Raw genomic sequence first — 26,539 nt, 5'->3', positions numbered from 1 at the left:
TTCCCCCTCAAGCTGGACGCCATTTTTGTTTCTTTCTTGTTGACGGAGCTTGCTCGTCCGGTTATACACCCGTCCGGTTACCTCCTGCGGGTGTTCTTCTCGTATAAGGCGAGAAGCGTAATGGTGTGGTCTAACGCGGGTCCTCGGGCGGAACAGCTGCCGTGGCATTTTGGCCATGCGGCCAGGTGGCTGCGTGCGCACCCCGAGGTTGAAGTTGCCCGAGTAGGTTTAGACCACAGGCACCTGTACGAGGAGGTCAGGCAGGCAGGGAGTCCTGCGCCTGTAGCGGGCATCTCGTCAGTGGTCTGGGAGGGAGTGCAGGCGCGGGGCCTGGACAACAGGCTCAAGGACCTGAATTGGTTGGGCCTCCATAAGTGCTTGCCGGTACGTGCCATCTTGTACCGGTATAGTTTGGTGCAATCCCCCACCTGTCCAAGATCCTCTTGTGGCAGGGAGGAGACTGTGCGCCATGCCTTCTGGGACTGTGCCTTTGCCGGACTAGTCTGGGCTAGGGCACGGGTAATGCTAGGTGTGGTTAGGAGTGATTTTGTTTTGACATGGGCTAGGCTAGAGAGAGGCGTAGGGAGAGCAAAGGGAACGGATAGGGACGGGTTTCTGCTCTGGCTTCTCATGAGTCTCTTTAAAAAGAGACTGTGGGAAGCCAGGCAGAATTTAGTCAAGACAGGGAGGGATTGGGGGGTGGAAGGGATAGTGAGAAGGGTGGAAGGTGATTTGAGGGGGAAGATGAAGAGGGAGGAGAGGAGAGGAAGTGGGGGAAGCATGCGGCACGGGAGAGGTGGAAAGGGGGTTTAGGGCTGGGAGTGTTAGAGTGAGTTTGGTTGGGAGATAGGGAAAGGGTTAGGTATTGGTTAGGTATGACGGGGAGGGACGATGCTCCCCTGAGGTTTGTTTTTGTTTGATGTTTTTGTAAATATAATTAATTAAGAATGAATGAGAATTATGGTTTTGTAATAGTATGAATGGTATTGATTAATAAATTATTTTAACCACCACCTTTTTGGTTTACTTCCGCTCTTTTAGTTTGGAGTGGGTTTTTCTTTTGTTTGCCTCTTCTTGGGCATATTTAGTGGGCCTCATGGTGGGTGTCTTTTAGATCCCAGTTGTTGTTACTAGTCAACTTTCATTGTACACCCCCATAGTGTCTTTCAGAGCCCATTCTAAAAAAACAAGCTTATATTTTGGGCTGGATATTTTTAATCAATGGCATTTCCTTAGGAAGCTCATTAGTCTTTAACTTAATGTTTTTTTATCCTCTTATATTTGTGTACTAAATATTAGTTTTTTTTCCTGTGAAGCCATTGTGTTGCATCCATGTCTGAAATGTTTTGTGTAAATAAAGCTTGATTTGATTTGAACGTTATGCAAAACAAATTAACCCAGTGACTGACGAACAGACTCTTTGTCCGTCTTAGTATGAAAAACAGTATCAATCCCAATTTTTCAGCCTGCTGAAGGCGTGGTGGAGTGGTAAACACCACCCCCGGCTCTACCAGGAGCTTGAGGTGGTCTCCCACAGCTCTGATTATGTCATGTTCTGTGGCCTTGCTGTTCCATTTCTTGACTGCCCCTGCAACACAAAAATAAACACATTTAGTCATATATTAAAACACTCAAAGTAATAGATATGGAGCATCTATGGCCTCAGTTACACCTGGAACCTAAATGTGACGTCTGTCATCTGATCACTCTAATCTGCAATAGGTTCAGATCTACCAGGATGGGCCTTTGACATAGTCTGGAAGCAGCCAGGCCACTGAATATGCATAAGCAATGTCAAAAGATGAGTGGGGAAAAGTACATTTTACACAAGTGACCATAATAAATCAAATCTTATGTCACATACAGATGTTATTGCGGTTGGAGCGAAATGCTTGTGTTCCTAGCTCCAACAGTGCAGTAATATCTAACTAAATGCTTGTGTTTCTAGCTCCAACAGTGCAGTAATATCTAACAATTTCACAACAAATACCTAATACACACAAATCTAAGTGATGGAATAAGAATATATAAATATACGGACGAGCGATGTCAGAGTGGCATAGCCAGATACAGTAGAATAGGATAGAATACAGTATATACATATGAGATGAGTCATACATAGACTAAGATACAGTAGAATAGGATTGTAACGGTTCTGACTTGAAGTTATTATTTATAGGGGTGTCAGGTAGGTTGTGCCTACCAGAGAAAACATTGGTTTCTCCTTTTGGTTTGGGAGGGAATGAGTCCCATCTGGTCCGGCAAGTCTACACCAATACAAAGGACTTATTTAAAAGTAAGGATGGAAATACACTTTTCATAAACCCTTAAAACATTGGAAAGAACTTCAAAAACAACTGTATTCTTTTGCATGGGTTGTATTACCAACATAAATGATCACACACACACATAACAATACAACAAATAATGAGCTCTGGTTCCTCCAGAAATGTCCTGTTCCTCGGGCCTAAGAGTCGAGGCCGGTAAGGGAGTTCAGGGAACTCAAGTGACCTTTGTCACGCAATGTTTGTCTGTTCATTCAAGTGTAGCGTAAACCCAGTATTAATCATACAATCAAAATAACAATTATTTTACCACAACTATAAAGCATATCAAATACTAAAACGTCCTCACTTTCAGCTAACTACAAAAATCATCACGGTCTTCATCACATCAAAAACAAATGAAATACCGTATACAAAAAGGTGGTGGTCAGTTAGACAATCCAATCCGAAAAAGATCTCCAGCAGAGAAAGGCCACTAAGAACAACGGAGAGGTGTAGTCCATGGACGCACAAAGTGGATCCGATCCTGGGTAAAAATCTATTAGGCTACAAAATACACTTTTATAGGCAACAAAACAAACGGAATTGAGAAGCTTCGGAACTGAGGGTTGAACACATCCTCATTCACGTCTCCATCACAACCCCCTTTTTGCGCAGCTGATGCTGGCTATTTAATTGGGAATCAAAGGGGAAGCGCACTATTGGAAGGAGAAGCACTGAAACGGTTCAGAAAAATTCAGGTCCGTCACAGTATATATGTATGAGACGAGTAATACATAGACGAAGATACAGTAGAATAGGATAGAATACAGTATATACATATGATATGAGTAATACATATACTAAGATACAGTAGAGTAGGATATAACCTAGTCTGTTCATTATATACATCTACATGATGTATTGTTACACCATGTAGAAGCAGTATAGACCTAGTCTGTTCATTATATACATCTACATGATGTATTGTTACACCATGTAGGAGCAGTATAGACTGAGTCTGTTCATTATATACATCTACATGATGTATTGTTACACCATGTAGGAGCAGTATAGACCTAGTCTGTTCATTATATACATCTACATGATGTATTGTTACGCCATGTAGCAGCAGTATGGAGGTCAGTGGGGGACACAATTGTTGACACCCTTGATAAAGATGAGGTAAACAACTCTATAAAATAAAGAATTCAAATATTGAGCTATATTGTATGTAAAAAAAAATAAAGGGAAATTATATTGTTTTATACTAATACAATTGCTCAGAGAAAGAGATATAGTTTAACCTGTAATTCTCAAAAGGTAGGGGTCTGAAATATTGGCACCCATGTTTTCAATACTCCAGCACCCTCCCCTCAGGAGGATAATGACACCGAAATGTTTTATGAGAATAGAGAACACATTGGGTGGGATCTTAGACCATTCCTCCATACAGAATCTCTCCAGGTCCTTGATTTATTTTGTCTGCGCTTGTGGACTGCCCTGTTCAATTCAAACCACAGGTTTTCAATGGAGTTCAAGTCCGACGACTGAGATGGCCATTGAAAAGGTTGATTTTGTGCCCAATTCACCATTTCTTCTTTGTGGATGTTGATGTGTCTTGCTGGAAGATCCACTTATGGCCAAGTTTCAGCCTCCTAGCAGAGAGGAAACCAGGTTTTGGGCTAAAAGATAATGGTAGTGGGTAAAGTTTATTTATTTATTTTATACAGTAATTTTTGCTCATCTTTATCAAGGGTATCAATAACTAGGGGCTTATTTTGATATCTAGTTATTTGACTGAATCAGGAATACAGATTTAGAGTAGATGTAGAGTTTGTTTTGAATTCTCATAAAAAATCTGAACTAATCAAACACTTGTTGCTCTTTGTACGTGTTGATATAATATTCCTATTTAATGGAGAGGGAAAAAACGTTTCCCTAAACTGCTTTATAATATTATAATTCAATGAAGAAAAGAAAAATAATTGTTCCCCCTCAACTGCGTTTCCTCCCTCCAGACAGCAGATGGCGATATGTGTCTTTCAGGCGATGTTTCTACTGTGACGTATTAAAACAGTAAATACAGTGAGTACTATCTTATAAAACAGGGACATTGATCTGATTAACACCAGTAAATACAGTGAGTACTATCTTATAAAACAGGGACGTTGATCTGATTAACACCAGTAAATACAGTGAGTACTATCTTATAAAACAGGGACATTGATCTGATTAACACCAGTAAATACAGTGAGTACTATCTTATAAAACAGGGACGTTGATCTGATTAACACCAGTAAATACAGTGAGTACTATCTTATAAAACAGGGACACAAACTCTGCAGTTGTTGAACTAATGTGTGATTTTTAAAAGGGCGTTCTACACTTGAATATGTTTTTGTACTGTCGGAATTGTTCATGACGTCCTCCAGTGATTTAAAGAAAAAAACTTTTCCTGCTGAAAAGTTATATATAAATACAGTAAAGTATAAACACACTAAAGGGAAATAAACAAATGTTTTGAGAAAATTGTGTTTTTTGAGAGAACTGCAAACTAGAAGGAGTGAGTGATGTCATAGTAAGGCATTCAATGAGTTGGCTTGATGGGAAGTCGTGATGTCATCCAATAGGAGACTGATTTTCATGTGAATATTCATTATTCTTTTTAAAAACCTTCTTGTTCTGTCAAGTTGGTTGTTGATCATTGCTAGAAAGCCATTTTAAAGCCTTGCTATAGACTTTCAAGGCAATTTATGTCCAAACTGTAAATAGGCCACTCAGGAACATTCAATGTCATCTTGGTAAGCTCCTCCAATGTAGATTTGGCCTTGTGGTTTCGGTTATTTTCCTGTTAGTACAGTTTTTTTTTGCCTTCAGATCTCTGAAATGCACTCTAACTACGTAACATTTAGTGCCTCCTTATATTACACTGGAAAAACAGTTTTCATGGGCACAGAAATCCTAAATCATTTCAGATTATGCTAAATCCAATGGTTCTAAACGAGAGTCACCTTAACTTTATTGACAACACCCAAATCGATACTGTCATTAACATGGTTCTTCAATAATTACATATAATACTTAATACTGTAGCTGTTTAGTTACAGTCACATGTTCAACTATCATCAGCTGATCCAGGAAATAATTTTCAAATGACTTAGCTCATAATGTTAAGAGAACTGTTCCTTGTTAGGATAGGGTATTGTACAACACACAGAGATATTTTCCTTTATTCAGGACATTTAGAATGACAACACATTACAGAGTAGCCTAGTGGGATCATGAAATGTCATGACAAATACATTTTAGATTCCATGTTTCACCTGAAATATGAAATGATTTATAGTCCTACATCTAGGTTGTTGTTAGGTGAAGTTATTGGCCAATTTGTTAAATACTTAGTGGACAAACCCTCATTGTCCGGCTGATGGCAAAGCTTGACAAAGAGCATTTTACTGGTTGAAGTATTTTTTTAAAGTCTAAAGCAGTTGATTTGCGACAATAACACAAACATATTAAGCAGGACATTCAAACGAGCCTTACAATTATAATAATGTGAAATTCACTCATATTCAACCTTGAAATGGAGGCTCTTTTTACTGTCAGCCTATGAGAACTCCCCTGAGTTTTCCCCCACGGTGGTGAATTAGTGAATAGACACAGAGCTTAATGTGAGTTTCCTTGAGTAGCACTCCTGATCTTGTGCTGTAATATTCGGAATACATTGTAAAAAACTAAAATGTTTGCTCACCATTTTTGTTCCAGGCAGATATACTATATCCATAACTAGTGGTTTCCTCATTACCAGATACAGTGCCTTGCGAAAGTATTCGGCCCCCTTGAACTTTGCGACCTTTTGCCACATTTCAGGCTTCAAACATAAAGATATAAAATACAGGACCACCAAGTCAAGACCTGAATCCAATCGAGAATCTGTGGAAAGAACTGAAAACTGCTGTTCACAAATGCTCTCCATCCAACCTCACTGAGCTCGAGCTGTTTTGCAAGGAGGAATGGGAAAAAATTTCAGTCTCTCGATGTGCAAAACTGATAGAGACATACCCCAAGCGACTTACAGCTGTAATCGCAGCAAAAGGTGGCGCTACAAAGTATTAACTTAAGGGGGCTGAATAATTATGCACGCCCAATTTTTCAGTTTTTGATTTGTTAAAAAAGTTTGAAATATCCAATAAATGTCGTTCCACTTCATGATTGTGTCCTACTTGTTGTTGATTCTTCACAAAAAAAAACAGTTTTATATCTTTATGTTTGAAGCCTGAAATGTGGCAAAAGGTCGCAAAGTTCAAGGGGGCCGAATACTTTCGCAAGGCACTGTATACTACATCCATAACTAGTGGTTTCCTCATTACCAGATATACTATATCCATAACTAGTGGTTTCCTCATTACCAGATATACTACATCCATAACTAGTGGTTTCCTCATTACCAGATATACTACATCCATAACTAGTGGTTTCCTCATTACCAGATCTACCTCATCCATAACTAGTGTTTTCCTCATTACCAGATACACTACATCCATAACTAGTGTTTTCCTCATTACCAGATCTACTACATCCATAACTAGTGGTTTCCTCATTAGCAGGGAGGAGTTTCTACAATCAAATTGTGTGCGCTTTGCCCTCCTGCCGCAATTTTAGCAAACACAGAAAGTGCCTATATTGGAGACCCCAAAAATATTTCTGGTTACTACTAATGTGAAAACAAGACAAAATATGACTATTGTTGCTAACTTGACTGTCTTAATTGTCAAATAATTTAACAGACGTCAATTGTTATACAACTTCATCTGTATGCTCTGGGCATCGCCTTTTACCTCAAATAAACAGTGGATTTCTGCTGTTGTGGGCCTTTAACCATCTGACTGACTTTGTCATTCACAGGAGAGAGACGGGACAACCGTGGATCCTTTGTGGAGCCTCAACAACATGATGCTGACGAGGCAGAGAAAAGTCTCTCCGCATCAGAACAACTCAAGAAATACCAGCAGAGACCCACCGGGAAGAAATCTCACTGCTGCTCTGACTGTGGGAAAATATTAAACTCTTCAGTAAAACTTAAAATACATCAAATAATTCACACTGGAGAGAAACCTTTTGGCTGTACTCAATGTGGGAATAGTTTTATTCGGCAACAAACCCTGAAATCACACCAGAGAATACACACTGGGGAGAAACCTTATAGCTGTGATCAATGTGGGAAGAGTTTTACTCAGCTAAACAGCCTGATAGTACACTAGCGGACACACACAATTCTACACAAATTACCTTCATAATAGCAAAGAACAAATGTGTGTCTGAGGGGAAAATAACTGTCATATAGCCAAAAGGGGTGAGAAATTACACCAATACCAGTGGACAATTTTCACTAATGTAAATAAACATAGATGATGGAACATATTCCCTTTTGCTGACGTGATGAACCACTAAGGGGACATACATATTTACCATCTAAACCATCTGTGACCTCTCTGGCTGTAGAAGTGTTCTTCCTAACCAGTCCCTCAACAGCTCTCTGACTGAGCTCCACCCTCACTGGGTCCTCAGAGTAGAGGAAGGCTGAGGAGGGATGGAAGGATGAATGGATCAGTCAGTCAATAATGTGTAGAGCTGCTGTTTATGCTGTCTGACAAAATCACAGTTTTAGTAATTTTAGTAGTTCTTTAAAGTAAATAAGGCTTTAGGACTGCTGAATTCCAACTTTCAACTTTTCAACTTTCAATCACTTAGATCATGTATTTTCAGATAGAGATACATCCATGGGACGTCCCTAGCCCATTGAAGTTGACATTTAAAATGGTTACGGTAGGGGTTAGGGTTTAGGGTAGGGATGTCCCAAGGATCCTGGATGTGCATTCTTCTGTCTCTTTTAGATAGCAGGTGATGGGTTCTGACTTCTGAACTTGAAAATATGAAATATCCTTATGTGAAATTGAATGAAACAATAATGTATGTTGATGCTAATATGAGGTACAATATTCCATGATGTTTCTATATGATAGCAATAGCGTAATATATTTAATATGCCATATACAGTTTCAATAATTACTTTAAATTAACTTAATCATTATGATTCAACATCAGTTCACCGTCTCACCTCATACTATATTGGAGCAGCAGCAGATGACTGCCCGGTTCAACATCAGTTCACAGTCTCACCTCATACTGTATTGGAGCAGAAGCAGCAGCTGACTGCCCGGTTCAACATCAGTTCACAGTCTCACCTCATACTGTATTGGAGCAGAAGCAGCAGCTGACTGCCCGGTTCAACATCAGTTCACAGTCTCACCTCATACTGTATTGGAGCAGCAGCAGCAGCTGACTGCCCGGTTCAACATCAGTTCACAGTCTCACCTCATACTGTATTGAAGCAGCAGCAGCTGACTGCCCGGTTCAACATCAGTTCACAGTCTCACCTCATACTGTATTGGAGCAGCAGCAGCTGACTGCCCGGTTCAACATCAGTTCACAGTCTCACCTCATACTGTATTGGAGCAGCAGCAGCTGACTGCCCGGTTCAACATCAGTTCACTGTCTCACCTCATAATGTATTGGAGCAGCAGCAGCTGACTTGATCGTTGACTTGCTAATCAGCGTGTTTTGAATCTGAGAGTAAATAGATCCGACTACAACTGCAAAAATGAAGGGTTCAACTGGAGTTGTTCTCAGATTCCCCAAAAAACGTAGGGTTCTTGGTCAATGAAAAACAGCCCCTAAAGGTTCTTTGAAGAACTTGTTAGAAGGTGGGTTCATCGAGGAACCTCCGTTGTTGCTGGACTTCTTCCAGGAACTTCGCAACTTCGCAACTGAAAACGATGGTGACAAATTTGTATGCGACAACAGTTAAAAAGGATAAGTTGGGTAGATGTTTAGCTCTGAATATGTCTAGAAATAATTTATATAATAATAATAATAATAATAATAATATAACCTACTAATAATGAATAGAGAAGGCAATGATGGTTTTCTGTGAATATCTTCCATAACGTTACAATAGTTATTTACCGTAAATATTAGAAAGCCGGGTATGACCGTCGGCGTTGTATGAGCTACAGCACAGTACAGTGATCTAGCTAGATAACGTTATGTCCTAACTAGGCACAACTAGGTTTGGATTATTTACCTCAACTATATTCTTTCCCATATATTGTATATCGTTTCCATAAAGCCAACATGCCTTTACAGTCATTAACGTAAGTTTCCAATCTAGAGCAGTTCTCACTTTTGTGATAATGAACTAGCTAACGCTAACTAACTAAGGACGGTGACCTGTCCAGACGAGATGTTACAACGAACTGAATCGTCAATGGAGGTCTTCCTCTTTAGTTAGCCTGCTACAGCATGCAATACTATTAACTCACAAGGGGGCATAACGTTACATGTACAGTACTATCCCATTTTGGAAACCTTCCATGTACGTCCCCTTGTGGAGGGAAATTAATATCTTAGATGGTAGCTGTAGATGGGATTCAAATGCATAATGGTATTAATACAGTGTCTAGACTACCTCTTTTGTATAAATGCCCTTCAGGATCCAAACACAGTATTGCCACGCAGCAAAATGTTGAGTATAATCTTTCAAGTCAGACTGAGAAAATATTGAACAATTTGTGTACAAAGATATCTTGAAATGTGATATTAGGCCTGTATGGCAGTACTGTTACTGTATGGCAGTACTGTATTGGCTAGTGCTTTCTCCAATATGTTCTTCTATTTTACATTACATTGTATGTCGATGCCATTTATCTTTCAATATATATATAAAAAAAATGTTATGCTTGTAAGACTATTCTTTGACATTTTCTCTTCCTTTGAAATTCTTATAGGACAAAACATGGACGTAATGCGACTGGGATCAAGAAGGTACATACATATATGTTGTAGGACAGCTGCATTTGAAGTGTACATTAAACCTACACAGCAGTCAATACAAACTGAAATCTATTAGCATACAAATGTGTGCAAATGATCTTTTCAGATCTTCTCAGAAATTAATCAAGTCCATGAAATGAATGTAAACAAAAATATAATTCAAGGTCAACATAGGTGTGCAAAAAGACAATTCAAGGACTAGAGGTAGAGAGGCGAGGCAGAGGTGAGGACATCATCCTGCTATTTTGACAGTCCCTGATGGACAAGAGGTATTTGCTCTTATTCCTTCCCTTTCTCTAATGTATTTTGTAAAAAAATTAGCAAGTGTAGTAAGATCATTGCTTTACTGTACTAGGACTGGAGACCACAGCAGCGATTCTGCTCTTGCCCAGCCTCTTCAACGAGGACCCGAGTGGCCTTTATGTCCGTGACAAGGTATGCCAATGCACCAATCTGTTTCTTCATAAATATAGGTGTGCATGCTTATATAAAACTACAGCTGAACATTTGTTATGTTCTTTGTTAATTGTATGTGTATTAATCTTTTCTTACTTTTGTTGACACAGATTTCACCGCTCTTCACTCCTTTACTGCACATCGGCAGAAATCCATTTCACCATGAGAGTGAAATCCCGCTGGCCTTTAAAACCTGTTGATGCCAGGAGTTCCTCAATTTTTCAGTTTTTGATTTGTTAAAAAACTTTGAAATATCCAATAAATGTCGTTCCACTTCATGATTGTGTCCCACTTGTTGTTGATTCTTCACAAAAAAATACAGTTTTATATCTTTATGTTTGAAGCCTGAAATGTGGCAAAAGGTCGCAAAGTTCAAGGGGGCCGAATACTTTCGCAAGGCACTGTACCTCCTGGATCGCGTGCTATGGATGGGTGTTGCTATGGTGACCAGTGAGCTGAGTGAAGGCGGCCTAGCAAAGACATATAGATGACCTGGAGCCAGTCGGTTTGGCGACGAATATCTATTGAGGGCCAGCCGACGAGAGCATACAGGTCGCAGTGGTGGGTGGAATATGAGGCTTTGGTGACAAAGCGGATGGCACTGTGATAGACTGCATCCAGTTTGCTGAGTAGAGTGTTGGAGGCCATTTTGAAAATGACATCGCCAAAGTCAAGGATCGGTAGGATAGTCAGTTTTACGAGGGTATGTTTGGCAGCGTGAGTGAAGGAGGCTTTGTTGCGAAATAGAAAGCCGATTCTAGATTGAATTTTGGGTTAGAGATGCTTAATATGAGTCTGGAAGGAGAGTTTACAGTCTAACCAGACACTTGGGTATTTGTTGTTGTCCACATATTCTAAGTCAGAATCGTCCAGAGTAGTGATGCAAGTCAGGCGGCGGGTGCAGGCAATATCGGTTGAAGAGCATGCATTTAATTTTACTGGCGTATAAGAGCAGTTGGTGGCCACAGAAGGAGTTTGGTATTGCATTGAATGGCATTGAAGCTCGTTTGGAGGTTTGTTAACAGTGTCCAAAGAAGGGCCAGAAATATCCAGAATGGTGTCATCTGCGTAGAGATGGATCAAGGAATCACCCGCAGCAAGAGGAACATCGTTGGTATATACAGAGAAAAGAGTCGGCCCAAGAATTGAACCCTGTGGTACCACCATAGAGACTGCCAGAGGTCCGGACAACAGGCCAGGTTGATGAAGACAGCTGCACAGTACTGTCTTTTATAAATGGCGGTTATGATATCGTTTAGTACCTTGAGCGTGGATGAGGTGCACCTGTGACCAGCTCGGAAACAGAATTGCACAGCGGAGAAGGTACGGTGGGATTCAAAATGGTCAGTGATCTGCTTGTTAACCTCTCTAGGCTATGTGGGCTAGCGACCCATCTGGCCAACATCCAGTGAGGTTGCAGAGCGCCAAATTCAATTACAGAAATGCTCATTATAAAAATTCAGAAAACAAAACATATTTTACATAGGTTTAAAACTTCTTGTTAAACCAACCACAGTGTCATATTTATAAAATGATTTTCGGCGAAAGCATACCAAGCCCAGAACATACCTAGCCCAGAACATACCTAGCCCAGAACATACCTAGCCCAGAACATAGCCCAGTTGACAAATTTTTACAAACAGTAACCAGCCTAGCAGAAGCGTTACAAAACTTAGAAATAGAGATAAAATTAATCCCTTACCTTTGATGATCTTAATATGGTGGCAATCAGAAGACATTAATTTACTCAATAAATGTTCCTTTTGTTCGATGAAGTCTCTTTATATCCAAAAACCTCATTTTGTTAGTGCATTTTCTTCAGTAATCCACAGGCTCAGTCAAAACAATTAGACAAAAAATCCAAATTGTATCTGTAAAATTCATAGAAACATGTCAAACGATGTTTATATTCAATCCTCTGGGGTTTTTTTAGCCTAAATGATCTAGAATATTTCAACCAGATAATAAAGTCGTCAATATAAAAGGTAAACAAGAAATGCACATGCGCCTGAAAAAACTCTGTGTCACGTTTGGGTCCACTCGTTACAGATTGGTCTTACTCCCTCATTTATAAGAACACATCTATAAGAAGACATCTATTGGAAGGCATAGGAACTGCAAATGGAGTCCTAAGTCAATGGATACTGTAATGACAATGAATATAAAACTACAAAAACAAAAACAAAACGACTTCCTGAATGGATTTTTCTCAGGTTTTCGCCTGCTCAATCAGTTCTGTTATACTCACAGACACTATTTGAACAGTTTTGGAAACTTTAGAGTGTTTTATATCCAATACCAGTTATACCAGTTATATGCATATCATATCTTCTGGGCCGGAGTAGCAGGCCGATTCATTTGGGCATGCTTTTCATCCAAAATTCTGAATGCTGCCCCCTATCCTAGAGAGGTTAACTTGGCATTCGAAGACTTTATAAATGCAGAACAGGATGGACCTAGGTCTGTAACAGTTTGGGTCTAGAGACTCACCCCCTTTGAAGAGGGGGATGACCGCGGAAGCGTTCCAATCTTTAGGAATCTCGGGCAATACGAAAGAGAGGTTGAACAGACTAGTAAATAGGAGTTGCAGCAATGGCGGCGGATAATTTTAGAAAGAGGGTCCTGATTGTCGAGCTCAGCTGATTTGTACGGGTCCAGGTTTTGCAGCTCTTTCAGAACATCAGCTATTTGGATTTGGGTGAAGGAGAAGCTGGGGAGGCTTGGGTAAGTAGCTGCGGGGGGTACGGAGCTGTTGGCCGGGCTTGGGGTAGCCAGGAGGAAAGCATGGCCAGCCGTAGAGAAATGCTTATTGAAATTCTCGATTATCGTGGATTTATCGGTGCTGACAGTGTTTCCTAGCCTCAGTGTAGTGGGCAGCTGGGAGGAGGTGCTCTTATTCTCCATGGACTTTACAGTGTACCAGAACTTTTGGGAGTTAGAGCTACAGGATGCAAATTTCTCTTTGAAAAAGCTAGCCTTTGCTTTCCTAACTGACTGTGTGTATTGGTTCCTGACTTTGAAAAGTTGCATATCGTGGGGACTATTCGATGCTAGTGCAGTACACACAGGATGTTTTTGTGGTGGTCGAGGGCACTCAGGTCTGGAGTGAACCAAGGGCTATATCTGTTCTTAGTTCTACATTTTTTGAAAGGGGCATGCTTATTTAAGGTGATAAGGAAATTATTTTAAAGAACAACCAGGCATCCTCTACTGACGGGATGAGGTCAATATCCTTCCAGGATACCCGGGCAAGGTCGATTAGAAAGGCCTGCTCGCAGAAGTGTTTTATGGAGTGTTTGACAGTGATGAGGGGTGGTCGTTTGACCGCGGACCCATAACGGATGCAGACAATGAGGCAGTGATAGCGGAGATTGCAGAAGTGTATTTGGAGGGCAAGTTGGTCAGGATACTATCTATGAGGGTGCCCATGTTTACAGATTTAGGGTTTTACCTGGTGGGTTCCTTGATAATTTGTGTGAGATTAAGGGCATCTAGCTTGGATTGTCGGATGGGTGGGGTGTTAAGCATATCCCAGTTTAGGTCACCTAACAGAACGAACTCTGAAGATAGATGGAGGGCAATCGATTCACATATGGTGTCATGGGCACAGCTGGGAGATGAGGGGGATCTGTAATAGGTGGCTACATTGAGAGACATTTCTGTAGAGATAAAAAAATTTAAGCTCGAACTGTTTGGGCATGGCTGGAAAGTATGACAGAACTATGCAGGCCATCTCTGCAGTAGATTGCAACTCCTCCCCCTTTGGCAGTTCTATCTTGATGGAAAATGTTGTAGTTGGGGATGGAAATTTCAGAATTTTTGGTGGCCTTCCAAATCCAGGATTCAGACACAGCAAGGACATCAAGGTTTCTAAAGCAGTGATTAAAACAAATTTAGGGAGGAGGCATCTGATGTTTACATGCATGAAACCAAGGCTTTTACGGTTACAGAAGTCAACAAATGAGAGTGCCTGGGGACACACAGGGCCTGGGTTAACCTCTACATCACCCGAGGAACAGAGGAGTAGGATGAGGGTACGGCTAAAGGCTATCAGAACTGGTCGTCTAGTGCGTTGGGAACATAGAATAAAAGGAGCAGATTTCTGGGCGTGGTAGGATAGAATCAAGGCATAATGTACAGACAGGGGTATAGTAGGGTGCGGGTACAGTGGATGTAAACTTAGGCACTGAGTGAGGATAAGAGAGATTGCATCTCTGGAGGCACTAGTTATGCTAGGTGAGGTCACCGCATGTGTGGGAGGTGGGACAAAAGAGCTCTCTGAGGCATGTTGAGTGGGACTAGGGGCTCCGCAGTAAAATAAAACAATGATAACTACCCTAAACAACAGTATACAAGGCATATTGACATTAGAGAGATATAAAGCAAGGCATAAAGCAATCACAGGTGTTGATTGGGAGAGCAAGCTAAGACAACAACGGGTAAGACAACAACAACAGGTAAAATGGCGATGAAGGGGCAGAGAGGGTCAGTTAACTACACACAGGGCCTGAGTTTGAGGCTGGGGCCGACAGATAAACAAAATAAATAAAATGGAGTACCGTGATTAATGAACAGTCCAGCAGGCATCAGCTATGTAGCCAAGTGATCATAGGGTCCAGTGAACAGCAATATATGAACCAGGGAAGCCGTTACGTAGTCATTACGACGCTAGCCGGGAGATGCGCCTGGCTCGAGGCTAACTGGTGCTAGCTTCTGGACAAGGGCGTCACCGATGTCTGGCAAAGGGCGGTTGAGGGCAGACGGAATTACGTTGGCAGACCAGTCATGATGGATCGGCGGGGCTCCGTGTCGGCAAAGGGTCCAGGCCAATTGGCAAGAGGTATTGAATCTGGAGTAATTTTGTTTGCTTGCCGGGAGATGCACCTGGCTCGAGGCTAACTGGTGCTAGCGTCGGGACAAGGGCGTTAGCCACTATAGCCAATCCGGTGCAAAGGTCCAGAGCTTACGGCAGGAATCCGGTGATGTAGTGGCTTCTAGTCGTCTTAGTGAAGAGTCTGGGAGGCATCAGCTGTGTAGCCGAGTGATCATAGGGTCCACTGAGCAGGCCAGGAGATGGGCCTGGCTCAAGGCTAGCTTCGAGGCTGGGCTACTCGGTAGCAGCTAGCTAGCTGCGATTATCCGGTGTTATGGTCCAGATCTTACGTTCAGGAATACGGTGATGTAGTGGAGAAAAACAGTCCGATATGCTCAGTGTTGATATTCCCCAGCTTAACATAAGGAGCCACTAAATGATACATAGTTTGAGTGCATTTCAGAATACAAAAAAACTGTCCGACAGCAAGATCCGTATTTAAGTTTAAGTTCATCATATGACAAGCGTAACATTATGACTCTAACTACTGTTTACTGAAGGAGGGAAACTAGGTACAAAATACTATTAAATTCACGCCTCGCTCGGGTTTATTCCTTAAATTTAATACGGCTCTTCACCGACCCAGGAAGGGGCGGGGCCAAACAGGTGTTGCACCTCGTTTCCCTCCTTCAGGGAACAGTAATTATAGTGTTAGGTTCTAATTTTTCAGAGTAAATAACTCACAGACACTAGAGAAGCTTAACCAAGTTGAAATATTCCCAAAGGGTCGTTACAGCTGTAATTCAGACAAAAACATGTTCTCACCATCACAAGTATATATACCCCACTTTGGACACTCCTCCTCTCCAATCCTTACATCTTCTGGGTCGACAGGAAGAGGGTAACAGGATACTAAAGCCTTATTACTCCCTTTAGGTGATCTGACCTGACCTCAACCCCTCCTTCGCCTAATCCACAGATGTCCATCCGCTTCCCCTAAAACAATCCTGTGATCTCCTCCAGTCCACCCAGAACATTCCACAGCCACTCTGTCTTTCTACAGATCTCACTCCTTTATATACTCTGTATCTGATCTATCATGTCTTTAATATCTCAATGTTCAAAGTTTAGCCCGAATCCAACAATCAAAGTTACACTCCCTTTCAGTCGGTCAACTTCGGTAAAACATACTATGGGAAAATACAATCATTCCCCATGCCAACCCAAATGGATACTAAATGTTTTAGATGAACTAACTTCAAAAGTAATGACTCGGGACGTCGGGTTTAATATGAAAGCTTCTTTTAGTAATAATACCTGTTCACGTTACATTTAACAACTTTAGATTTTACAGAGCAATGCAGGTAAGATGCTAGCGGAAAATCAGCTCAATCACTTTGCACCTGCACATAACTGGCACGTTATCTCTCTCATTCCTGTCGCAAGGCATTCTAGAACTTGCAGTCAAAAAGCGTAATTCAATACAAACCAATACAATTACATATGTAAATAACTGTAAAGAATATATTTAGATACAGCTCAATGAATTAACTTAAACATTAACTCTGTAACACATTAAAGTTACAACAAAATGAAACAGCCCCTGGCAGACCACCCAGACCTAACTTTGCCAGATTTGTCAATTTATTAAGTGTATTTTGTTTGAAACACTCCTGTCAATGTTGAGTAAGGACACACACCCAATTACGCATATAGAAGTAGGACTAGTCTACCTGGCCTGAGCGCAAATGTAGATCTATAAATGTGCCCATTTGGGGATGTCTGATAGTATTTCTGATTGTCGTAACGCACCACCACTAATGAGTTGTGGAGCTTCTTAAAGTAATGTTTTATTCACCTCAAACAGAAAATAAACAAAGTCTAATTACAATCAATTGCAAATGAGAATTGTTCCTCAAAGTATTTGAAAAATATTTTCAGCTCTCACCCTTTCGATAACCACTTGGCACGAAAGGGAAAAACATAATGCGCTGATCCAGTGGAAATGTCAAAATACCTGATTACTTCTTATCCCTTTCCCAAATAGCCTACAGCTGTGTTGGTCGAGAACTCACTGGCAGGGGAAACTGAGGGCCCAGAATATTTTATACAATGTTGCAAGCTTGCTATCTCGAGTTTTGGGCCAACCCAGTTGAGAGTTCCAGTTCATTGCAGACATGTGTAGCCAATGAGCCAATGAGCCAATGAGATTTATATGATATTTATTTATCAGGATATTTTATACATGCAGGCTGCAATGTTAGCATTTTTGCTTTATGTAGGTTATTTTAAAAAAACTTAGCAATGGCAATAAAAATGTTTATTTATAATTTTCATTTAAATAGAATGTAGATTGACCACAGAGAATGATGTTGAGATAAAGACTATAATAATTATTATTACTATTATAAATTAAATGAAACTGTTCCAATAAAATGTGAATATGAAAATCTTAACTGGCACCAGATCAGTAGAAATGGTCAGATAACTTGGCACCAAATGGAAAAGGTTGCTGACTGATGGTGTAGCCTATTACCAGAAACTATAGGAGCATAACGACTGCTGGTGTAACCTATTACTAGAAACTATAGGAGCATAATGACTGCTGGTGTAGTCTATTACCAGAAACTACATGAGCATAACGACTGCTGGTGTAGTCTATTACCAGAAACTACAGGAGCATAACGACTGCTGGTGTAGCCTATTACCAGAAACTATAGGAGCATAATGACTGCTGGTGTAGTCTATTACCAGAAACTACAGGAGCATAACGACTGCTGGTGTAGTCTATTACCAGAAACTACAGGAGCATAACGACTGCTGGTGTAGTTTATTACCAGAAACTATAGGAGCAAAACGACTGCTGTTGTAGCCTATTATCAGAAACTTTAGGAGCATAACATCAGAATTTACAAAGGCCAGCAGCAGCGGGAGGAGTAGGCTAAGGAAGATTTTTTTTCTGATGGTTAGGCTATCTTGTTTCAGAGGGGTGTCATCAATAGCCCATAATGATAACAGATAATAAACAGAAATACCTTATTTACATAAGTATTCAGACTCTTTGATATGAGACTCGAAATTGCTTTCAGGTGCATCTTGTTTCCATTAATCATCCTTGAGATGTATCTACAACTTGTTCAGAGTCCACCTGTGGCGAATTCAATTGATTGGACATGATTTGGAAGGTACACACCTGTCAATATAAGGTCCTGCAGTTGACGGTGCATGTCAGAGAAAAAAAACAGCAATGAGATCGAAGAAATTGTCCGTAGAGCTCCTAGACAGGATTATGTCGAGTCACAGATCTGGGGAAGGGTACCAAAGAAATTCTGCAGCATTGAAGGTCCCCAAGAACACAGTGGCCTCCATCATTCTTAAATGGAATACTCTTCCTAGAGCTGGTCACCTGGCCAAACTGAGCGATTGGGGGAGAAGGGCCTTGGTCAGGGAGGTGACCAAAAACCTGATGGTCACTCTGACAGCGCTCCAGAGTTCCTCTGTGGAGATGGGAGAACTTTTCAGAAGGACAACCATCTCTGCAGCACTCCAAAAATCAGGCCTTTAAGGTAGAGTGGCCAGACGGAAGCCACTCCTCATTAAAAGACACATGACAGCCTGCTTGGAGTTTGCCAAAAGGAAGCCAAAGGATGGATGGAATGGAAAAGGTTGCCGACTGCTGGTGTAGCCTATTACCAGAAGATTTAGGAGCATAACATCAGAATTGAAGAAGGCCAGGAGCAGCGGGAGGAGGAAGAGATTTTTTTCTGATGGTTAGGATATCTTGATCTCCGGCACCTGAGTCATTTGTGTGTCTTAATTATTTAATCAAACAGCATGCTTAAAGCATCAGACCAGTTCAGTACATACAGTTGATTTAATTAAAACACATGGGGTGTGTCTGTATATGGAAAAATACACGTTATAACATTTCTACCAATCGGTTGGTAGAAAGAAAAGACGACTCTTGGTTGACCAAAGATTTTTTTTAGTTGGGGCCCTAGTGCATTCATTAAGTTCATACAGCTTCCATTTTTACACATTTTGTTAAGTTAATTATTCTAAATTAGATTTTTTTTTAAGAATTACTTTTAAATGTTAAGTTTTAGAAATGCTTAAGACTCAATTAAATCAATTAATCATGTTTTGAGGATATACAGTGTTTGTTTACATTTACTGATAAACATTGGAGTAAAAAAAGCTTATATTTTGGGTTCTGATGGGGTACGACAGTTGAACTAAGCTCATGAGGTATTTATAAGTGATTTTTTTCAAGAAACAATGGGTACATATCATTAATGTATAAGTCCCAAAATGGATGTAATAACTGCTGATTGCCCCTCTAAGAGTACATCTTGGGCTAATCTAATAGGAGATATTGAGGACTACAGTATTTCAGGCATTGTCATTAGATGCATTTGATCAATTGATAACGTTTTGTTGATGGTCCACTCTTGATGTTCTTCACGTTACAGTGTAGCTTCAGCCATTCCTACAGAACAACATTAAAGTGTAGAACCCCTTTACTGCATATTGGTTCAACGACTACAGAGACGGTACTTACTGGTGTTAAACAGATCTCCAACCTCCTCTTCTTCCTCCAATGTGACAGTAATCTCCCTCTCCTCCTCTTTCACTGAAACGTCTTTCTCTTCTTCTTTCACTGCAACAGCCTCACCCTCTACTTCTTGTTTTACTGTGACATCCTCCTCTTCCTTTATCCTCTTTCAGAACAATGTTCAGCCCCAGAGCTTCGTTCTCCGTCCAGCAGACCTCCTCTTCTTTAACAGGAGGGGAGTAGTTTAGGGAGCTCATGGTCGGGGATGTTAGTTATCTATCATTAGCGACTAGGCTAGTGCTAACTTAACCAGCAAGCTACTATAGCTGACTAATACAAAATTCCATAATATTAAATTAAATAGCTTAACAAGTAGATATGACAGAAGTGTGTCTAAAACACAGTAGCTAATATACATTGAAAGTGTATAAATAGCTTGAATCTTTCGGCTATGTTGGCTAGCAAGCTACCGAGGTGGTTGATGAGCTGTTTCTGAAGAACAGTCCACTAGATTATACGTCACGCCGGCAGCTTCGCCTGAAAGACGCACATCGTCGTTTTACATGGATTTAATTAAATAATACTATTGTATTGAGACATACAAAGACCTGAATGTGTTGATTGATTAGTGCGAATAAAAATGTTTACTACAGCACATTTAAGGCAGCTTCATTAAGTCAAACTAAATCTAAATAAGTAGCCAGCTACTGGTCAGTTCTATACTGCTCCTACATGGTGTAACAATACATCATGTAGATAGATGTATACTACGGTTCAAAAGTTTGGGGTCACTTAGAAATGTCCTTGCTGTTAAAGAAAGCACTTTTTTTTTGTCCATTATAATAACATAAAAATGATCAGAAATACTGTGTAGACATTGTTAAGGTTGTAAAAAAAAAAAAAGTTTAAATATAAAAAAATTAACCTGTATTTGGCCAGGTGGCCATGATGTCATAATGATAGTTTAACCAGGTGGCCATGATGTCATAATGATAGTTTAACAAAAATATTTGTGTGAGCCTTCTTGTTCTTTATCAAAGCTTTTGTAAACAGTGTTGTTGCATAACAATCAGGCAGTAGAACAACAATAATCATCACCCTCTTCACCAATCTTCCCTCCCCTTAACATTGGGTTTGATTCAGACCCTGCCAGTATGGCCAGAAATGTATTCCAAGGTCAGAAACTTATAACCACAGAACCTTTCATGCATGACTAAAAACACATAAGAAATTAAATATACTGCCATGGTCTAGTTTGTCACTGCCTCAGACACCATTCACAATGCTGGCTGAGGTATGAGTAAAACATGACATTATTTCCTAACCATTCACAATGCTGGCTGAGGTACGTAAAACATGACATATTATTTCCTAACCATTCACAATGCTGGCTGAGGTACCAGTAAAACATGACATTATTTCCTAACCATTCACAATGCTGGCTGAGGTACGAGTAAAACATGACATATTATTTCCTAATTGTAAAATAATCCCCACTCCTTTAGTCCATAATCAACTAGTCTCTCACTGTTTAACCAGAATAACATGAGTTGTGTCCTTCAAACTGTTAGACTGTTAGTCCATAATCATATTCAGCTACTTAGATATAATGTATTGTCAGGTTATGTTCTCTATAATGAAACATCTCCAAGTGAAATAAAGTTGATAAGACTAAATATTTCACAATCATTACCACTGCTGATATTCACAGAGAATAATTACAAGGATCATATTTCTCAGTTGCATTGACCTGCAGACATCAGACACCACCTCTCTCTTATGCACATGTGACTGAAATGGAACCAATCACAAAAACCCCGGAGACAGAGCTAATAGCCCAATAAAAAAACAGCACGTTACTGCCAGTCATTGAAAATAATTGCAAGGAACATATTTGCATATTGCACAGTGACCGTAAGAAATCCTGAATGTATTGAAATACCTGGGCTCGCAGGGGATGTGCTAATTCTTAACACATCATTTATACCTGTTAATTCATAACCCATCATTTATACCTGTTAGTTCATAACCCATCATTTATACCAGTTAATTCATAACCCATCATTTATACCTGTTAGTTCATAACCCATCATGTATACCTGTTAATTCATAACCCATCATTTATACCTGTTAATTCATAACCCATCATTTATACCTTTTGCTTGAAAGGGGCGGTTCAGGCAGGCTGGCACGCTCCCTGACCTTACTTCTTACTAGGCAGGAACAAATGGGGATCCACAATAAACCCCAGGAAGAGTAGCTGCTGCCTTGGCAGGAACTAATGGGAATCCATCATAAACCCCAGGAAGAGTAGCTGCTGCCTTGGCAGGAACTAATGGGGATCCATCATAAACCCCAGGAAGAGTAGCTGTTGCCTTGGCAGGAACTAATGGGGATACATAAAAAAACAGGAAGAGTTGCTGCTGCCTTGGCAGGAACTAATGGGGATCCATCATAAACCCCAGGAAGAGTAGCTGCTGCCTTGGCAGGAACTAATGGGGATCCATCATAAACGCCAGGAAGAGTAGCTGCTGCCTTGGCAGGTACTAATGGGGATCCATAATAAACCCCAGCAAGAGTAGCTGCTGCCTTGTCAGGAACTAATGGGGATCCTTAATAAACCCCAGGAAGAGTAGCTGCTGCCTTGGCAGGATAATAGGATATAGGATAATAATAGGATAATAGGATAATAAATACAAATACTTTATCAATATATTTGTCTCTCTTTACTCTCGGATTCGAAAATGATAATTAGCAGCAAAGTAGACTACAAATCCCTGCAAGCTCCTGCATGTCATCTCTAGCCGACACCTTTCACAGAACAGTTCACAGAATTGTCAATTGAAATACATTTAGTCAATTTAATCAATGCTACATAAAGGTCTGATTGATGGAGTGCTGCAGAGATGGTTGTCCTCCTGGAAGGTTCTCCCATCTGTAACGTTCGTCGTCTTCCTCTGATGAGGAGTCAGAGAGGTCGGACCAATTTGCAGTGTGGTATGTGTCCATTTTAATAAGACAAACTGAACACTACAAAAATACAAAATAACAAAGTGAAACAAACGAAACGGTCCCGTCTGGTAACAAACACTAACACGGAAAATAATCATCCACAACTCAGAAGTGAAATCAGGCTACCTAATTATGGTTCTCAATCAGGGACAACAATAAACAGCTGCCTCTGATTGAGAACCATACCAGGCCAAACACAGAAATCCCAAAACATAGAAAAAGGAACATAGACAACCCACCCACCTCACGCCCTGACCATACTAAAACAAAGACATAATAAAAGAACTAGGTCAGAACGTGACACCATCTCCGCAGAGGAAATCTGGAGCTCTGTCAGAGTGAACATCGGGTTCTGGTCACCTCCCTGACCAAGGCCCTTCTCCCCCGGGTGGCCAGCTCAAGAAAGTCTTGGTGGTTCCAAACTTCTTCCATTTAAGAATGATGGAGGCCACTGTGTTTTTGGGGACCTTCAAAGCTGAAGACATTTTTTGGTACCTTTCCCCAGATCTGTGCCTCGACACAATCATTTCTCAGAGCTTTATGGACAATTCCTTTGACCTCATGGCTTGGTTTTTGCTCTGACATGCACTGTAAACTGTGGGACTTTATATAGACAGGAGTGTGCCTTTCCAAATCATATCTAATCAATTGAATTTACCACAAGTGGACTCCAATCAAGTTGTAGAAACCACTCAAGTATGATCAATGGAATCATGATGCATCTGAGCTCAATTTCGAGTCTCATAGCAAAGGTTCTGAATTTTAGAATAAGGTTGTAACGTAACAACATGTGGAAAAGGTGTAGGGGTCTGAATACTTAACGAATGCACTGTATTCCGCTGGCAGAGTATTCTACCACTGGCAGAGTTTTCTACCGCTGGCAGTTTTGTACATGGTCACTTGATACATGGTATAGAAAAGTCCAATCATAGGAGAGTACATGGGAGGCACTATACTGTGTGTCTTCAGGTGTCTATCTGGTCAAAACCACTGATACAGGTGCCCCTCCACCCTCTGGTGGGATGGATCATGTCTACAGAGAAACCTAGATTCAAATACTTAGATGTGTGTGTATTGGGTATTTGTTGTAAAATTGTGAGATATTACTTGTTAGATATTACTGCACGGTCGGAGCTAGAGCCACAAGCATTTCACTACACCCGCAATAACATCCGCTAAACACGTGTATGTGACCAATAAAATGTGATTAGATTTTGATTTGAAATAAACGTCCTATTTATCGAAGGTGCTTTTGGCTGGGGTCAAAATGACCCCAAAGGATTTGAATTTTTTAAAAGTCCATATTGATACAGAAACACTAAACAATGATTTAGATTTATTAAGAACAAGTTGATTGACAAAGTCATGAAAAATTGGAAGAATTGAATAAATCACATTTTGGCTATGATAAAAGATATGCCTCTGGGGTCAAAATGATCCAGGTCAGAAGTATGGTTCAATGAAAATATGTAGTGGGTGTAAAGTTTGTTTTAAATTCTCACTCATTAAAAACGAATCAATCAACACATGCTTCTCTTTGAATGACTTAATATAATATTAAACTTTTATGAAATAAATGGAAAATAAACTTTTGGCTCCTCAACTGCGTTGCCCACTCAAGTCAGCAGATGGCAATGTGCGTCTTTTAGGTTCCGGCGACGCTGCTAGTGTGACGTATAATCTAGTGGACGGGACGCTCCTTCAACAACAACAGCTAGTCAGACACCTCGGTAGCTTTCTAGCAAACATAGCTACAACATTCACGCTTTTTACACTGTTTTTGGTGTATATTAGTCTGACTTCTTGTCGTATGTACTTGTTGGCCTATTTAATGATATATTTACGTTGTTTGTCAGTTAGCTTAGAGCTAGGCTAGTCGCTAATGCTAGCTAGCTAACATCCCCGACCATGAGTTCAGTAAGCTACTCTCCGTCTGCTGGATGGAGAAAGGAGCTCTTGTGAAAGAGGAGGAGGAAGAGAAAGATGTACCAATACAAAAACAAGTAAAGGGTGAGGCTGTTACAGTGAAAGAAGAGGAAAATGCGTTCAGTGAAAGAGGAGGGGGATACTTCAGTAAAAGAAGAGGAGGATGCAGTTTTTGGAGTGAACGAGGAGGAGGGGGAGATGACTGTCACATTGGAGGAAGAGGAGGGGGTTGGAGATCTGTTTAACATCAGTAAGTAGCGTCTCTGCAGTCGTTGAACCAATATGCAGTAAAGGGGTTCTACACTTTAATGTTGTTCTGTAGGATTGGCTGAAGCCACACTGTAAAGTGTTGAACATCAAGAGTGGACCATCAACAAAACATTAACAATTGATCAAAATGCATCCAATTACAATTCCTGAAATACTGTAGTCCTCAATATCTCCTATTAGATTAGCCCAAAATGTAGTCTTAAAGGGGCAAAAAACACTGGTTCCAACCAGCGCAACAGGACTACAAAATATCTAATAAATTACATGTAATCTTTGTATAAACATAACAACTTTCCTAATACACCTTTAGGTATTTTTTTACGTAAATAATCGATAAAATTTAAGACGGGATAAACTGCGTTCAAAAGGGGATAAAAAAAAAGTGGAGCGAGCTTTCAGGTCACGTGCCCCAACCACAACAGTACACTAGACTCGACCCTCGTTCTGGACAGGGCTACTTCTTCATTTCTCAAAGGAAAAACATCATCCAATTTCTAAACACTGTTGACATCCAGTGGAAGCGATAGGAACTGCATGCAAGTGCCTTAGAAATCTAGATCCCCATAGAAAACCCATTGAAAAGAGTGACCTCAAAAAAAGATATTCCTGGATGGTTTTCCCTCGGGTTTCGCCTGCCAAATAAGTTCTGTTATACTCACAGACATAATTCAAACAGTTTTAGAAACTTCAGAGTGTTTTCTATCCAAATAGAGTTGGATAGATTTGGGGTAGCCAGGAGGAAAGCATGGCCAGCCATAGAGAAAGGCTTATTGAAATACTTGATTATCGTGTATTTATTGGTGGTGTTTCCTAGCCTCAGTGCAGTGTGCAGCTGGGAGGAGGTGCTCTCATTCTCCATAGACTTTACAGTGTCCCAAAAACTTTTTGGAGTTCGAGCTACAGGATGCAAATTTCTGTTTGAAAAAGCTAGCCTTTGCTTTCCTAACTGACTGTGTGTATTGATTCCTGAATTCTTTGAAAAGTTGCATATCGCGGGGACTATTCGATGCTAGTGCAGTACGCCACCAACATTTTTGTGCTGGTCGAGGGCAGTCAGGTCTGGAGTGAACCAAGGGCTATATCTGTTCTTAGTTCTAAATTTTTTGAAAGGGGCATGCTTATTTATTAACTGTTGTTGTCTTACCCATTGTTGTCTTAGCTAGCTCTCCCAATCAAGACCTGTGATTGCTTTATGCCTCGCTTTATGTCTCTCTAATGTCAATATGCCTTGTATACTGTTGTTTAAGGTAGTTATCATTGTTTTATTTTACTGCGGAGCCCCTAGTCCCACTCAACATGCCTCAGAAAACTATTTTGTCCCACCTCCCACACATACGCTGACCTCAC

At 40.5% G+C, this 26,539-nt stretch overlaps 1 protein-coding gene and 1 long non-coding RNA gene across 2 annotated transcripts in view; both read right to left on the bottom strand.

Moving 5' to 3' along the window:
* LOC110527619 (zinc finger protein 501) overlaps positions 1-26,539 on the bottom strand; it is a 174,204-nt gene that overhangs the window by 106,294 nt on the left and 41,371 nt on the right. The gene's annotated exons all lie outside the window — the stretch shown is intronic.
* LOC118965283 lies at positions 1,310-7,877 on the bottom strand. Its single transcript, XR_005052568.1, has 2 exons — positions 7,756-7,877; positions 1,310-1,588 (listed from the first exon to the last, which is right to left on the bottom strand). It is a non-coding gene; the product is annotated as an uncharacterized LOC118965283 (long non-coding RNA).

This window comes from Oncorhynchus mykiss, chromosome 7 (genome assembly GCF_013265735.2).
Source record: "Oncorhynchus mykiss isolate Arlee chromosome 7, USDA_OmykA_1.1, whole genome shotgun sequence".
In the NCBI taxonomy this organism is placed as follows: domain Eukaryota; kingdom Metazoa; phylum Chordata; class Actinopteri; order Salmoniformes; family Salmonidae; genus Oncorhynchus; species Oncorhynchus mykiss.
This window is presented reverse-complemented; position numbering and strand designations above follow the sequence as displayed.